This window comes from Lissotriton vulgaris, chromosome 4_1 (assembly GCF_964263255.1).
Source record: "Lissotriton vulgaris chromosome 4_1, aLisVul1.2, whole genome shotgun sequence".
In the NCBI taxonomy this organism is placed as follows: domain Eukaryota; kingdom Metazoa; phylum Chordata; class Amphibia; order Caudata; family Salamandridae; genus Lissotriton; species Lissotriton vulgaris.
In genome coordinates this window covers 1,612,921,532-1,612,934,108 of record NC_141691.1, presented here as the reverse complement: position 1 = coordinate 1,612,934,108, position 12,577 = coordinate 1,612,921,532, and positions in this window count along the sequence as shown.

The following is a 12,577-nucleotide window of genomic DNA, read 5'->3' as shown; positions in this document are numbered from 1 at the left end:
TCTTTTAAGTAAAGAACTACAAAAGACTCACGTGATTCACGCACAGAGTCTTCAACGTGATGGCGTTCACGTTGCAGGGAATTCATTGGCTAATACAGCCACCGCGGAAGCAACTAACCCGGCTTCCGTAGCCACAAAAAAGCGTACAGATAAGTACATAGACGGGGAAACCATACTGGCAGTAAAAACGACCGTAAAAGGCGACTGTGCAGCACTACCCGTAAACTATCCACTCAATTATGCATACATAATCGATGCAAACTCCGTTCCTTTTGCTCGAATCCCTGGAGTGGGGGACAGAGTAATTCCAAACAGGAGCAGGAGGGGCTTCCTCCTACTGGAAGCACACATGGGGTTGGGTCTGAAACACCAAACAATCAAAGCCTCTCTGAAAGAATTGCAATCAGAGTACTGGTGGCCAGGAATGAGTATAGATATTCAATGTTTTGCTCAAAATTGTGAAAACTGCAACAGAGATCGCAGAAATGAACAGGCCAGGGTAGTTTCAGGATCCCTTCTAGACAGCATAAGGCGGTCTATCTGCGCAATCAAAGAAGAGAAGCGCGTCCCAGTGTACACCATTAAGACAAAAAGCACTTAAAAAATGAGGTCCCCAGCGCTCGGCTGACGCTAGAACGGTTATAAAAGATTTGCGAGTCTTTATCGGCACATACGCAATTACCACGTTCCATTCTGACCAGGGTCCTGCTTTCAGCTCTCGAGCTTATGAGGAGGCCAGGGCTAGCATGGGAATTGGGTTGTGGTATTCTTGTCCGTCGCACCCCGAAGGGAATAGTGTGGTAGAAAGAAAAAACCGGGACATAAAGCAATCTATAACAGCGAAGGTATTAGGTTCAGGCGCTGGGTGGGTCAAACATTTAATAAGTGTCCAGACTAGTCTTAACAACATGCCAAGAAATTCTCTAAAAGGTTTCAGCCCATACGAACTATTGTTCGGAATTAGAATGAACGTTCAGGACCTCGATAGTCAGATGTCAGTGGTACAAGCAGAAACAAAGCAGTTTGAAGTAAAAGACCGTTTGGCTGTTTTACAGGAACTGAATGAAACAAGAAAATCATTAAGCAACATAAAGTTAAAGCAACAGCCAAATACCACTGACGAGGCACCACCCGCAACAGCCCCAGCAAGGCCTGTCTGGATTCCAAAGATTGGGGATCTAGTCAGAGAAAAGATCGCGGTTAAGAAGGAATTTGGGCCTTCTTACAGAAAAGCAGTACCTGTCTTAGCAGTCACCGGAACAAGATCAGTTGTGCTACCGCCCCTTGCTGGTAAAAAGGAGAACAGAGTCGTGTCCATCGACCTGGTAAAACCACAAGCATGTGGCCTATAATCAACAGTAGGCCCAGTGGACTCCCAAGAAACAACAGAATACCCAAACTTGCAACAATCCAAGAGGTTCAAACTGAAAGACTAATCACATTCGATCAGCCTGCAGTGCACAATGAAGGACTATGCAATAATGCCATGGAACTCGTGCCTCTTGAAACACAGATTGAAACAGTTTGTCAAGAAACAACACCAGTCTACACTAATGTGGCATCAGAAAGTGCTACCGAGAGACAGATTGAAAAAACAATCCCATCAATTGACAGAACTGCCTCTGGTTATTTCATCAACTTCGACAACTTCTCTGAAGATTTTAACGACCCCGAAGTGATGCCAGAAACAAAAAAGACTTTTAAAGAAAAAGCAACGGAACTCTTTCATCAACTGAAAGAAATCTACCTAAATTCCCCTTGGCTAGAGTTCTGGTTCGGTCTAGGTGTATTTTTCCTCCTGCTTTGGCTCATCATGGTACTGTGTTTGGGAAAATTCATTGAAGGAAAATATATTACAATGGACACAGCAAGTCAGAACATCAACCTAGTCTTGAAACCACACAGATCATCCCACGTGAAGAAAAGAGAACTGTCAACAGTAAATGTCACAGCAATTCCAATACCTGGTGGGGTAGTATGGGAGAAAACAGACTATGAGATCTATGGTCCGGTCGAAAATCCTGAAGTATCCTCATCAACTAAAGGTTTCCTTAAGTGACTTTGTGACACCAAGTACATTCTCTGATGATTGGGACTTTAACAGTATTAATGACATGATGTCTGATTTAGTAATGTCAGCTAGATTCACAGATCATGATTATTTACAAGGTTCATCTAGTTATGAGCAGTTATTCTGTTATACCCACTATGGGGATCATTACTTGCATAAATCTGCACAGCCTAGAAATGTTTTTATGTATAATCAATGGGAACATTGTTCTACACCACCTAAAAGCAGTTCTAAAGCATTTTTTGAGAAATTCAAATACTTCTCAGGGTTTAACACCAGTGATGCAGAAACGTTTTATTACAAACTGTTAGATAAAACAGGAATGAAAACAATGCTGACAAATTCTAAATTGATATATTCAGAAGCATTTTATGACAAAATGATGACATTTGGTTTTGATTATTGGAAAAATATTATTGAAACGAAAACAATTTGGGGTACAAAAGATTGGCAGGTGCAAGGCATAGAAGCACTGTTTAGAACCTGCATGATACCAGAACAAATGTTATTTTTAAATGACACTGTACACCAGACATCTTGTCTTGGCCTAGCCAAGAACAGAGACCTTAAAAAACCGTCTATACCAAAGCCAATACCTGAAAATATAACAGCTGATATTGAGTTAGACGTGTCACAAATTTTACATTTCAACAGAACACATCCTGATTGGAAAAAGTGGTTAATCTGGCCTACAGACACAAATAGCTGTCAAGATAGGTTCCTGAATAAAACACAGGGTTTACAAATGACCAGATTAGACCCTAGATATTCCCAGAGACAACATCCAGGAATTATAACAACATACAGTGTAGGGAAACTCTGCCTAGAATGGCTAACCACATCCACACTGGCTGAAATTAAGCAACACTTGTCTTTATTAAAAGATGGTGCTGATTTGCGCGATTTCATTCTTGGACCACGCAAACAGCGTCAAAAGCGTTTCATAGCGACCAGTATCTATGCTCCTTACAACGAGGCTTGGAAAGTAAAGCAAATTGAAACTGCTGAAAAAATACGAGAAATTGATCGTATTAATTTGGAGAAATCACTTTCTGTGGTAGACAATGGGTTAATGACTCTGTCTTCCAGAATATATTCTTTGGACAATATTGTATCCTCTGCCTTTGATGTGATAGACAGAGATTTGCTAATGTTACAACATGGCCAGTCTCAATTACGCTCTATTATAGAATTAGGCTGGACGCTGCAAAATCTTCGTTCAGGCTATGTGCCTTGGCGTTTAATCAACACAACGTCATTATTTTCCATTTTTAACCTTACTGATAAACAGATCAGTTTGGCACAGAAAGGAGCAGACTATACAATCTTGAGCATCGAGAAACTCGAGAGATTACCATTGACAATGTCAGAGGGCCCTGTCATTGAATGGATAATACACGGAATTATCACAATTCCGATAACAACTTTCCGATTTCATAAATGCCTTGAGTACATACCTGCTGGCCAATATGAACAATTGGGTAAGGGATATGTTAAATCCGAATGGAAATTACCATACACTCATTCTTGCTATAGTGACAGCGACAAAAATGTATTTCTTAGTGGTGACAACTGTAAACACTCACTAAGCGGTATACTTTTGTGTCAGGGTATTAATTTACACGGAGCATGTGATGGAAATTCAAACAACCTCTCATGCCACCAGCTAGTCACACCTGCAACTCAGATAGAGCCCTTCTTTATGCAACTCGCAAACGGGAGTTACATTCTTAGAACGGATCACAGGTGCTGTGGCCTCGCGCCAGGGAAAAGTTATCTAGTACAAGTAACGTCCATGGTCAAATGTTGTATGCAAGCATTGTTTCCGAGCGGGCCTCCAGACATAGTGACTCCCCTCTGGCCTCGTCTGAATCTCTATTCTATACGAATTGATACATTAAGCAAAATGAAATCTGTGCTTTTACAGACAACAGTGCCTATAACGTCATCTAAAGAGACGTATGATCTTCTAGTCGCAAGGACGGCTACTGAAGTCCATGACCTTTTATCAACAAATTGCCCCGTGCATTTCGTAGAAATGTTCAGCCAACTCCTTAACATGTCTAGTGCAACAAGCATCCCAGGCATATTTAAGACAGTCTTTACGGGACTGCTAACACCCTTCCAGGCAATTTTGGGAATCTTTCCTAATTTCGTGCACTCCATTTTTGGTGGTATTCCACTATTTTTGGGACTCATCGCAGGGATTCTATTTTTGACCATCCTGCTACGTTATGGCAAGCCTCGGCTCAGACATAGCTCCCATGGGAATGGAAGAGACAATCCTAGCAATGCGCTACAGGGACAGGATAACTAACGTCCTCGGATTGGCCAGGCTAAGAGATCTAAACATGACCTGGTTCCTTTCATTCAGACCGATATGGCAAAATTGCATTTTACCTGTGCTACGGTGTATGCTTTGCGGCGAGGAATGCGTGTTGGACATCTGTCTTTCACTTCCATCAGCAGTACCAATGGACGTCGATACTTTGCTAAGTCCAATAACGGCTCACGCATTGTGTTGTCCCCAGCGGCTACCAATCCTGATGACGGCATTCGTGGAGACTCCTGTACTACAGCCAAGTGGTATCAGTGGAGCGAGTGACAAAAGCAACATCATCCAGGTACAACGTTCTGTGAGCATTGCTGGTCCTGCCTTCGATGACAGCAATCATTCTCACACCTGCCAAGTTACAGCGCTATCTACTTTGGTTGAACTATCACCTGATTTTGTAGACCAATTCTTTGCGAGCCTGTCTGATACGATGTTCTCACCCATAGAGAAACAATAACTTTTGAGAAGCTTTCCGACACACAGCGTTCCCATGAACTCTGAATTCGGCCTTCAGTTTTGATCAACAAAAACTGCCAGGAGCTTTGGAAATCTATTTTCTTTGAATTGGACAATTTTTTTAATATTGACCCTTTTTGGCACGAACAATTCTTTGCTTAACGTAAAAACTATTCTTAGAGAACAGAAGCTTCACACTTCTATTTCTAAACACATCTAGAGACATAACAACATAACACCAGCCTCTAGCACACATGTTATTACAATGCATCTTTATGTGATGACTTATCTCGCATTTCTTCTGTCAGAGATACTTCATGTGTAATTCTTTTTGCATAATCGTTCATTGATTTCATATGCAATACCTTTTGAATGGTTACTATGCTTTAAAAAAACGTACAGTACCTAAATTCCATGTATTACAAGTACGCCTATTTCGAATGCATTTATGTATTTTGGGGTGGGCAATGTTACACATGCATCTTATTGCTTAGTTTTAGTAATTTTGATGGACATGAAAACGTGGAGTGGGTGTTGCGTGCTTATCTAGGTTCCTGATCGATACTGTGACCTTATGCCCCTATTCGGCTATAAATCCATTTATTCCCTATATTGGCATAACCGTTCAAGTGCGATTTTCTGAAAAGTCATCTCTGGCCTCACACGAACAGAGCCACATTCCAGCATGACTCTCTGCTACTTCCTTTGCGACCAATTAGTGCAATGACAGAGCAGCAGTCACTATCTGATATTCCTAGATAACACTCCGAGTTCTTCAACAAGATAAAAACTTAGCAAACCTGGAAATCCCCGCTTGCTATGTTTTGATTAGTAATGGAACTCTAATGAGCAACTGATAACTGTCACTTCCTAGTGACATCTTTAATTGACGTCTTATGTTCAGCAAACTTGCGTCAAACCCGGCACCTGTCAGGTATAAATATTACCAATGTTGCCTTAAGCAATGAGCGAACCTGTTGCTGATGCCAGCTGCCTGCATGACCCCGTGTTGGTAAAAACTAGCACTCTGTCGCTGCAGCCTGCTATCCTGTGGTGGTGAAGCTACTGATTACCATTATCGCCGCTACAGCGCGAACTATGGTTCAGTACGCTTGAGGAGCCGTGCAGCCGTCCTCTGCGAAGACATCCAGCCCAGCTGCCCGCGGACGCTGTCACCCCTCCTTCCTCGACGCGCTGAGAGAAGCCGCTGCCTTTCTCGTGCAGAGAAATCCAGTCCCGGCGCTTCCAGTTTACCCTCGCGGGTGACTGGGATATCGAGAGAGACCCCTGAAGGAGATACCAATCCTCCATCATTCTATTCAGAGGTATGGTGTTGACTAAACCCTTAGACGAGAATTCTTGCAACAAACCTTGGCAAAACCAACTTAACTTAAGCTACTTACTTACTCCCCTTCTCACGTGTTAGGCTTAGGTCAGGCACACTGGGGTAGGCTTAGTTAGAAGCACCAGTTGAGTATGTTAGCCTAATGTATATATGACTGTATATATGTTTTATTACTTTTAAACCATTGTATGGCTAAGAAACCATATCAATGCTTTTACAGTTCTATTTCGCAATACTTATCTTACTGTACGTACTTTTCATAATAACAGTTATTGCAATTGTGGCAATACATTTCTCTTGTACGAGAAGAAAGACTGTTCAATAAATGTTAACCCTTTATTGACCCTTTATTAACGCCCGTCTCTCTATTCTCTACATCTTGTGAAAGTAAACTGCACTAGACTGACTGAGTGAAATCTGTGTCTATTGTTTCACACGACCCTAGAGATCGACTCTTGATCTGAGGAGCAAAGTTGTCATGTTGCACGGTTGTTGGAAAACTGAATCCCTTCTTGTCTGTGCCAAGGAAGCTGATCACTTCCTATGCAGAGAAGAAAGTTTCCAGTGACCTCTGAGCTAGTTGGTAACACAACCCAATTAAGTTTAGCATAGTCAGTGGAGGCCTGGAATATCCGCAGTTCCACGTCGATACTACTGTTTATGTTATTCCAATGCGCAGGGCCTAGTGGGAAACTAGGAACTACACTACACATAGGGGATGCTGTGCATGAGATGAGACGGATGCGCACTACTAGCATGCAGTAGGGTGTTACCAGAGGTTTCTTTTCTGAACAGGGTGGTACAAATTTTGAGATTTTCTATTTGGACTAGGACATCCAGGAATGCAATTTGTTCGCTGCTTATCTGTGATGTGAATTTTAAATTCACATTGTTGATGTGTATAGAGTCAATAAACTCTTCTGCCTCCATTTTTGTTCCATTCCATATGATCATAAGATCATCTATATATCGTAACCACGATATTATTTTGCCACTGTAAGTGTCCCGATGTTGGCGTTTGAGGACCAGCTCCTCCCACCAGCCCAAGAATAGACAGGCATAGCTTGGGGAGAAGCTGGCCCCCATGGCAACCCCTTGTACCTGACGGAACATTTGCTTTTTGAAAAGAAAAAAGTTATGTTCTAAGCAGAATACCAAAAGGTCCATAAGCATTTTATTATGTGATGTAAATTCTATTGGTCTCCTGTCCAGAAAATAACTAACTGCCTTAATACCATCTACATTTTTTATGCATGTGTATATAGAGGTAACGTCAAGTGTAATAAGCAAGTATCCCTCCTTCCAATCCACTTTTGCAATTTTTGACAAGAAGGCCCCCGTGTCTCTTACATATGAATCTAACTTTTGGACATGCTCTTGAAGAAAAAAGTCTATATATATTCACTGAAAAAAACATAGGTTTCACACCAGTTATAGTTAGGAATTAGCATTTAAAAAAACCTAATAAATTCACTGAAAAAACCATAGGTTTCACACCAGTTATAGTTAGGTGGAAATTTTACTCGCATAAAACCATTGAAAATCCCACGTTATAGTTAGTTGGACTCACTATAACTTGCGCGTGCAATGCACTGCTGATGACGTCACATATTACATCACTCATGACATGGTCAGTGACATCACTGATGACATCACTGATGACATCTCAAATGACATCACTGATGACGTCATCCAGTGAATGTGTATCTTTCTGAAAAATAAATATTTTTTATATATGTATATCTAAAGGTTGATGGACGAATAAATGGGTAAATAAATGTCTAAATGGATTTTTTATGTGTAAAATTGATTGGTTAACTGACTTATTAAATGTATCTTAGTGAATACATATATTAGCGAGTAATGTTTAAATATTTAAATATCTGTATCTGTGTCTCACTTTGTGTATAAGTGGCTGCATGGGTTGGTGAGTAGCTACATGAGTGTGTATATGGGTTATTATTTGTTTTTTGAGTATCAGTATCAGTGTCTGTATGGTTCGGTGGGTGATATTACTTAGAGCACAGATGCATGAATGAGTGACTCACTATTTGTATGTATTTTGAAGACAGCATGTGTGCAAGACTGTATGGGTGGATGATTGTGTGAATGGGTGGGTTAGTGAGTATGTGTTTTTATAATTGATTGTTTAAGAGAGTAAATATGTTTCTGTTTCTGTAGAAGTATGTGTAGTGGTGTGTATATAGCAGTATAATCAAGTAAATGGTTTTTTGATAGTTTATTTCCATGTGTGAATTTGTGTGTGAGTAACTATATGGATCAGTATTAGTGTGTAACAGGATGTATAGGTGTTTGAGTACATATGATGAGTAAGTACATGCATGAGTGACTATATAGAACTGTTGGTGAATGAGTGGATGTGTATGTAGATGTTGGAATTACCTAATAAGTTGTTGTAATTGGTATTGGTTTCTCCTTTTTTAAGAAAATGTTAGTTTCTATTTTTGAATGTGTGTGTCAAAGGTTATTTTATGCTGATAGGAGGTCTGCCACTTTGTCACAAGGATGTTGTCATCAGTGATGTCATTTGAGATGCCATCAGTGATGTCATGAGTGATGTTACTGACCATGTCATGAGTGATGTAATATGTGACGTCATCAGCAGTGCATTGCACGCGCAAGTTATAGTGAGTCCAACTAACTATAACGTGGGAATTTCAATGGTTTTATGCGAGTAAAATTTCCACCTAACTATAACTGGTGTGAAACCTATGGTTTTTTCAGTGAATATATATATATATATATATATATATATATATATATATATATATATATATATATATATATATATATATATATATATATATATATATATATATATATATATATATATATATTGTAACCAATGTTAGCATGAGGTCGCAAGTCAGAATATTGAATACAGAAATTGTTTGAGATTACTATAGTTCCCTAAATAGTGTTTTCAAAAATATCATCCCATTGGTTTTAGGTTCTTAGCTCCAATGGGTGATGTTTTTGAATATGATACTCACACACATTTTTAAAGTCAGATGATATTCTGGCAACAATCTTCTGGTTCTAAACCTGGAACAGTGGAGCCCCGCCCTGTTGTAATGCTTGCACTGAAATAATACTTGTAAACATTATCACTACTGCTGTCTGATGGCCCATCCTGTGAAACTGGTACAACACGTGTTTCCTTAAACTCACTCATCCATTCACAAACTCACACTTTAACTTTTCATCCATGTACATTCTCGCTCCTTAATTATCCATCTGTTCCGTCACATACAGATTCATCTATGCATTCACTCAGCTTTCAATCTTTGATGCATTCTCACAGTGACCCATCCACCCAAGAACACACAAACGTTGCCAATCGATGAAGAAGACCTTTCACTGTTAGGCTAGCCACTTTTGGTGGCTTTGCCAATGCTTGCTTTGTTATGACATGATCTCCAGCAATACAGCTACAACTGTCTTGTGTGCCTAAATCTAAATATTATGACAAATTTAATGAAACATAATTACATTTCTCCACTCTCAGATAAACAATTATAAATAATTCTGGTAAAGGGCCTACAGACGCTCTGTTGATTCCTGTTCTGCTCGTTGTTCACAATACTTCCGTGAAATATGAGGGGGTCGGTTTCCAAATGTTTTCAAATAGTAAATTTGAGAGACACTGAAACAAAAGTTCAAGGAGTCGAATCTGAATAAGATATAAAGCATTTTGATTGTTTCTTTTTGGTAAACATTGAATCAATCTCGTACTAAGATGCTGCCCCTGAAGTGTAAAAATAGCAGTTCTTCATGATTATATGATATTCTCTTCTGCTCACGTTTTCTGCCCACCTCTTAGAAGCAGGAAAATAATGATTGTAAGAAATAGAAAAGAAGATGAGAAACGCCTGCAATTCAATTAAGCTGCGCACATCCAGTAAATGTGCACCTGCATTACCGTCTCTAATGTAGGAAGGGCTGTGGCAAAGGTCAAGCACAACACTCATATCTCAGAGTGCTCCTTGTGCTTACCGTGCATGCGTGAAGACATTTTTTAACCCCTGCATGCGGATGTATTTGAGACATGGAGAAAGTGTGCTTAGTTTGAAGATATGAGTTATTACAAATGGAACTAAAGTGCGTATTTTTCAAGTACCTAATAAATCATGTACATTTCTTGAATGATTGTCCGCTGGTATCCTTATTGCAGATGTTTAGACAAGTTGCTGCCATTTGTGATATGTGGTCATGTTTGGAGAGAAGATGGTCGAGCAGTTTAGGTTGGTGACTCTGTTGCCTCTGGTTCACAAGCAGGTTTCCATGTGGCTCCTGTCTCTTAATGGCAGCGGCAAGGCACTCCTTTACAAGGGTAATCACATTCTTTTTTAAGGTGCAAAGGTTTTCAAACGATACAGGTGCCTCAGGGGCAACCACAGAAGAGGCATATCACAAAAAACGACACTGTAAGGTTCCTCCACATACAGAACAGCTCTAGCACAGACTGCTTGAGAACTATCACAGCTACACATAGAATGGGCAGCAGTAGTTGCAAACTTCATTAAGGCATAGATAGAACAGGTGCACCACAAAGATTTGCTTTGTAGATTTACCACACATTGGCAAACGGGCATGCTTCTATCGGAGAAAACTGGGGCGGTGGCAGAGAAGAAACAGAAGCATCCCTCACGCACAGAACTGTCCAGAAAAGCCATAAACATTTAAAGCTCCTGTTAGACCTGACATCATTGGCTTGAGTCTCTCCTCCATTTTTTTCTGTTTGCCTCCTCTGTTTACGATGTTTTTGCTGGTATTCTGCTTTGGGCACTGTGCCACTGCTGATCAGTGCCACAGTGCAAGTGCTCCCTATGTAAAATTGCTGTATTGATTGAATTCCATGTTTGGCTTATTTGGTTTACTATCAGTCCCTAGTCTAGTGCACCAGGAGTGCCAGGGCTTGTAAATACAAATGCTGCTCGTGGGCTTGCAGCACATGTTGTGCAACCCACAAGAGCGGCCTAGTAAAAGTATGTCTAAAGGTCTGCCATTGCTAGACCTACGTGCAGTCTAGTGCTGTCACGCTGACTGCGCAAGTACACCTACTTGCCAGTCCCTAAACCTTCCCTTAACTTCATGTTAGTCACCCCTATGGTAGGTGCATTGTAAATATAAGGTAGGACAGGCCTGACCAAGTTGGCATGTCCTAATAGTGAATTACAGCCATATTCGTTTTTCACTATTGCGAGGTAACCTGCTCTCCATTAGTTAGAATGGGCTGCCTGGATTAATAATGCTATAATCCTAGCTGGCTCGGGGAGCATGGTGCAATGTCGAGTTTGGTATCCCTGAACTCAGGGTTTAATAACGCATCCGTTTATGTGGATGGTTTTTGGACTCTGGGTTTGAAAATAGCACTTTTAGAAAGTGGCTATTTTCTTGTCTAACTCTTTCTGGTTGCTGCTGGTTTGGTGTGTGTGTGACAGGAGCTGGGTGGCTCCAGAGGTCTGAGTGAGTCAGTGTGGGATGAGTGGGACATTTGCATTGAGAGTAGGGGGAGAGTAGTTCCTGATAGCCTGCCCTGCCTGATACAATGCTGGCTCCACCTCCTGCCAGGCGACTGATGGCTCTGTGCCTGCCATGGACGATCCTGGATCCACCTCCTACCAGGAGGCCGATAGCTCTGCTCCTGCCAGTGACAATGCTGGCTCCACCTCCTGCTGGGCGTCTGAGGACCCAGCCCTGCACAGTGAATAGGCCAGGTGCCTCTGCCTGGCTACACCCACAACAGACCCCGGATGTGGGGAAATTCCCCTGCATGGACAAAGGGATCAAAGCCAAAAAGGGGTATAAGAGAAAAGAAAGAATTTAGATCACTTCTGACAAGGAAACCTGAACCAAGGACAAGAAGCCTGCTGATCCAAGGACTTGCCTACCCCTTCTGCCAGTGTGCTGTTTGTTGGGGGAATCCTGCAGTTGCTTCTTTATTTTTGCCAAGGAACCAGGAGAGAGGAACTGAGTGTGTACTCTCAAGGTTTGCTAAAGAAAATCTCCAAGGGCGGGAAGAGTGCCAGCCTCCTGTTGAAGTCACAGGGCTAAAGGACTTCATCTGCTAAAAGTGCTTGTTGCTGGAACTTGAAAATCCAGCACCTCTGAAAGAAACCAGCAATCTCGACGCAGACGGACGCCGCCGAATCCAGCTCGACATCGTGAGTAACGGCTCCAGTGTCCCGCTTCCTCGACGCCGGACGCAGGGCCCGATCGACGCCAGCAACAACGCCAGTGAGTAGCGAGTTCGGCTCCAGCTCCAAGTGACCCCGTGTCTGCACTGCTGCTGATCGCATCGACTTCGAAGCCCTCTCGACGCCGTGAGCGCTGCTCACTCTTGCAA